The sequence below is a fragment of the Panicum virgatum genome, chromosome 2N (assembly GCF_016808335.1).
Source record: "Panicum virgatum strain AP13 chromosome 2N, P.virgatum_v5, whole genome shotgun sequence".
Lineage (NCBI taxonomy): Eukaryota > Viridiplantae > Streptophyta > Magnoliopsida > Poales > Poaceae > Panicum > Panicum virgatum.
In genome coordinates, this window is record NC_053146.1 from 9,107,591 (window position 1) to 9,113,425 (window position 5,835).

The following is a 5,835-nucleotide window of genomic DNA, read 5'->3' on the forward strand; positions in this document are numbered from 1 at the left end:
GTGGAAGAGGAGGTAGTGGTGGGAGAGGTGGTGGAGGAGGGAAGGGTTGGAGGATCGGTGGAGGGAGAGAACACCTTCTCCTGTAGAGGAGGAGGAGGAGGAGGACGAGGAGCGCGTGCAAGGGGACGAGGAGGAGGAGGAGAAGGAGGGGGCGGCAGGTGGTACGCAGGAGGTGTGGTTGCGTGGACCGTCGCAATTGTCATCGCGGCCGATATCTCTGGTGAGACGCCGGATGATTCGACCGGCAGGGCCTCGGTAAGTAACTTCAGATGTTATCACTTCTTTTTTATTTCATATGTTGAAAATCACAATACAAACTAATACTTTATCTTAAACACTTTTGCAAACCAAAGAAACTTCCATTTGATCAATCACAGATAATTGCTTTAGCAAAGATAGATAAGGGATTGGCTTACAAGATTGCAAACCAAACCCTAATAACAGCGACCTTCTCCCACCCGTGCTTCCGAAGAACACGATCAGAAGAAGAGGGATCTCAACAAGAAATCCAAGCGCCGCACCCAAGCCGAAGCAACTCGATCACGCGCTTCACACAAATCCCCCAAGGATCGGCAGGATAGATGAGATCGGAGAAGAGGGCCTCTCGCTGTTTGTAGGAGAAACCCTAGACAAAATAATCTAAAATCCAATCTAATCTGTACACGGCCGATTCATGGCCCCTTTATACTTACGCAAGCGCAGGACGGTAGTACACGCTGAATAGGGTCCGGCTCAACCAAAGAAGTATCACTACTACAAAACAAGCCTTTGTTACAGGACATTTGTCCCGGCAGCCTTTGGGCCCGGGACAATAGGTGGCTTTTGTCCCGGGTCCAACGGCTAGCCGGGCCAGCGGGGGGGGGGACAGGGGCCTTTTGTCCCGGTTGGAGACACCAACTGGGACAAAATGGGGGCCTTTTGTCCCGGTTGGTGGTTCCAACCGGGACAAAAGGCCCGCGTAGCCTTTTGTCCCGGTTGGAACCACCAACCGGGACAAAAGGCCCCCATTTTGTCCCGGTTGGTGCCTCCAACCGGGACAAAAGGCCTTGGGCCTCTTATCCCCTTCCCTCTCCCCCCGCCCGAGCCATTCAGCTCACTTGTTTTCTTACTGTTCTTGGCTCGGGATAGAGGAGTTCTTGCTCATTTTTTCACCACATTTGTGAAGATCTTTGATTCCCCGTCCATCCATCGGCGCTAAAGGTTTGGGGCTTGTTTTTCTCTTCTTCCTTGGCTTGTATAGCTCATTTCATGCTTTAGAAATAGAGAAAATGTGTAGCTAGCTCATTTCTTGGACATTTAGCTAGCTAGATTGCATATGTAGGTGTGATTTTCTTTTAGATTTAGATGAGTATGTGGATAGTAGAAATTTTTAGAATGAGTGTAGACACTTCATGTGATGTACTTGAATATATGACCATATTGTGGATAGTTGATTTTTTTATTCATGAATGAATTAATGAAATGAGTATATTATAGAATTTTTTGTATTATGAATGGATTATTTTGACACTCTAGTGATGTATTTAATCAGGCTCACATTGAAACCATCTAGAAGCTAAAAAAATCTTTATTTCGAAACAAGTATACGTCGTTAATCTCCATCCAACGGTGATGGCACTACCTTTCAGGGATACACGATGCGCTATAAGGACGTCGCAAATCGGTTGGTCGCATCACCAGCACTTCCGATTGATAAGAAGACATCATTTGACGCAGTCAGCATGGCTGTTGTTGTACTGAGAGCATATCAACGAGCATGCTGCCTGTGCCAAGTGTTGTGCCTATTAATCGTAAATGTTGGTGCTGCGACTGGCCGATTGGTGACATCCTTGTACCGCACCGTGTCCCCCCGAAAGGCTGTGTCATCACCGCAGGGTTGAGGTTACTGACATATACATTTTCAGAAATAAAGGTTTATTTTTCTTCTAGAGGGTTTCTGGATATTGAAAAGAGTGTACTCCTGGAACTGAAGGGTGTCAAAGTAATTGGAAGTTATAGAGATTTCTTTCAATTAATTAGAGATTTCTTGAGGATTAATGATACATTTCGTCTTTTTTATATGATTTCATTGTTATTTGCAAGAGTTATTAATCTGATCATTGTAATTGTAATAGTAAATAATTTTTGCATTGTAATGGTAAGAATTTATAATTTTGTGGAAAATAAAGGTATTTTTCAGTAAAATATGGCTTCAGCAGCTGGAGGGAGTGGCGCCGGTGGGGGTGATCGTTGTCCTTCTGGAGAGAAGGGCACAACTCGAGTAGGTCGTCCGTCCAAAAAACCTAGTGCTTTTCATAGGGCAGCGCTCCGTTATTTGGAAAAAGAATATAGAGAATGCATGGCAAGGGGCGAGGAACCTCCGTTTGATCTTGAGGATTTATTGCGGCATTACGGTTCGTCACCACCAAACTCGGAGGTTTCAGCTCCGCCATCTTCTTCTGCGCCAGCAAGAAATCCGTTAGAGCATTCTGCGTTCCAACGCAAGGACGGTTGAAAACCTATGTGTTGTTGACCGAATTTTTAAGTTTCATGTATAGTACTCCTTTGTTAAGTTCTGTAATGGATTAAGTACTCCTTTTAATTAATCAAGATGTATGATGGATATTGCATATCTTTTAATTATTAATGTTATGTTACATTTAGTTTAATTTAGGTTTGATATATTTTATTTATTCGATACGTGTAAAGAATTCAAATCGATTTATTTAAAATGCAGATGGACCGGCAATGGATGTACAATGCTAACCGACGTTCGAAAGAATTCATTGATGGCCTGCATTATTTTTTGTCTGTGGCTGAGGCAAACAAGCAGAATGGTTTTATGTGCTGCCCGTGTGTTCATTGCAACAATATCAAGGATTACTCATCTTCAAGAATCCTACACAGCCACATTTTCGCAAATAGTTTCATGGAGAAGTATGTTTGTTGGACGAAGCACGGAGAACAGGGGGTTACCATGGAAGACAATGAAGAAGAAGATTTTGACGACCACTTTCTCGGGAATGCTGGAATCGGTGCATTCGAGGACGATATTCCCATGGAAGAGCCCGAAGTAGATGTAGCAGAAAATGATCCCAGCGACGATCTGGGGCACGCATTGCACAATGTGCAGGCAGACTGTGAGAGTGAAACGGAGAGCTTGAAGTTCCAGAAGTTGTTAGAGGACCACCATAAGTTGTTGTACCAAGATTGTCAAAATGGATTGAAGAAACTTGATACCACCTTGGAGTTGCTGCAATGGAAGGCGACAAATGGTGTATCCGACAAGGGATTTGGTGAATTACTAAAACTTGTTAAAAAAATGCTTCCTAAGGACAACGAATTGCCTGCCACAACGTATGAAGCCAAAAAACTTGTTTGCCCTTTAGGACTGGAAGTGCAAAAGATACATGCATGCCCCAACGACTGCATCCTCTACCGAGGCGAGTACGAGAATTTGGATGCATGTCCCGTATGCAGTGCATTGCGTTACAAGATTAGAAAAGATGATACTGGAGATGTCGAGGGGGAGCCTCCCCGGAAGAGAGTTCCTGCGAAGGTCATGTGGTATTCGCCTATAATACCACGTTTGAAGCGTCTGTTTAGAAATAAAGATAATGCTAAGTTGATGCGATGGCACAAAGACGAACGCAAGAAAGACTCGATGTTGAGACACCCCGCTGATGGGTCGCAGTGGAGAAAAATAGATAGAACGTACCCTGAATTTGATTTGGATGCGAGAAACATAAGGTTCGGTTTGAGTACGGATGGCATGAATCCTTTTGGTGAGATGAGCAGTGGTCATAGCACTTGGCCTGTGACTCTTTGTCTGTACAATCTTCCACCATGGCTCTGCATGAAACGAAAGTTCATCATGATGACAGTGCTTATCCAGGGTCCAAAGCAGCCCGGAAATGACATTGATGTGTACCTAAGACCATTGGTCGAAGAACTCTTATTCCTCTGGGGCAATGAAGGTGTACGGATGTGGGATGAATACAAACAGGAAAACTTCAACCTACGAGCATTGCTGTTCGTAACGATCAATGACTGACCTGCTCTTAGTAACTTGTCAGGACATTCGAACAAGGGATACAAAGCATGCACACACTCGTCATGCAATTGATGTGATGCACCTCACGAAGAATTTTTGCTTCAACCTGATAGCATTCTTGGGAGTGTACGGAAAGACAAAAGATACAGTAGAAGCACGTCAAGAATTGCAACGTATGGAAGAACGAGATGCCTTACATCCACAACAGCGAGATAATGGACGACAATACTTAAGTCCTGCCAGCTATACTCTTAGCAAGGAAGAGAAAGAAACCATGTTTGACTGATTGAGCAGTATAAAGGTTCCATTTGGATACTCATCCAATATAAAAGGAATCTTAAATTTAGCAGAGAAGAAATTTACAAATCTCAAGTCCCATGACTGCCATGTGCTTATGACCGAACTTCTTCCGGTTGTGCTGCGGGGGATTCTGCCTGATAATGTCCGGTTAACCATCGTGAAGATATGTGCCTTCCTCAACGCAGTTTCTCAGAAGATAATTGACCCGGAGAATTTGATAAAGCTGCAAAACGATGTGGTGCAATGTCTTGTTGGCTTTGAGCTGATATTTCCACCATCTTTCTTCAACATCATGACACATCTTCTAGTGCACCTTGTCAAAGAGATTGATATCCTCGGACCAGTATTTCTATACAACATGTTCCCATTCGAAAGGTTCATGGGGGTACTCAAGAAATGTGTTCGTAATAGAGCTCATCCAGAAGGAAGCATCGCCAGTGCCTACGGAACTGAGGAGGTCATTGACTTTTGTGTTGACTTTATTGATGACCTTAAACCGATTGGAGTCCCTGAATCGCGATATGAGGGGAGACTAACTGGAAAGGGTACATTAGGAAAGAAATCTTATGTCTGCATAGATGATTTCTCATTCAAGAAAGCACATTATACGGTTCTTCAACAATCATCCTTGGTTGACCCATATATCGAGGAACATAAGAAAATTCTGCTCTCCAATTTCCCGGAAAAGTCTGAGGCATGGATTACACGTGAGCACATGAACACTTTCTGCAGCTGGTTGCGGAAGCATCTAATGCATAACATGGATATAAGTGAACAACTGTTCTTATTGGCTAGGGGACCATCTTGGAATATCTTAACATACCAAGGGTACGAGATAAATGGAAACACATTTTATACGATAACCCAAGATAACAAGAGTACCAACCAAAACAGCGGTGTTCGTATGGATGCCATGGACAATAATGGAAAAAAATACACATATTACGGCTGCATTGAAGAGATATGGGAGCTGGATTACGGTCCCAATTTCAAGGTGCCTCTATTTCGTTGCCAATGGGTTAAGCTATCTGGAGGAGGGGTAACAAAAGATGAGTATGGGATGACAATAGTTGATCTCAACAATCTTGGGTATAGAGACGAGCCATTTGTCCTAGCCCAGGACGTCGCTCAGGTTTTCTACATTAAGGACATGTCCAGCAAGCCAAAGAAGGGGATAAACAAGCAAAAGGATGAGTCTAAGCGACACATAGTTCTATCAGGAAAGAGAAACATCGTTGGAGTGGAGGACAAGACAAACTTGTCAGAAGAATATAATAATTTTGTTGCCATTCCACCTTTCGAAGTAAATGCTGATCCATGCATCCTGCTAGCCAATGATGATGCTCCATACTTGCGCCGTGATCATAATCAAGTGACATTTGTGAAGAGAAAGTCTGTTACCGCTAAACCTTCATGTACTTGAATCATTTTATATTATTCTATAAAAACATAATCGTAATTCGAATACTTTTATTATATATGTACTGTACAATTATACTTTA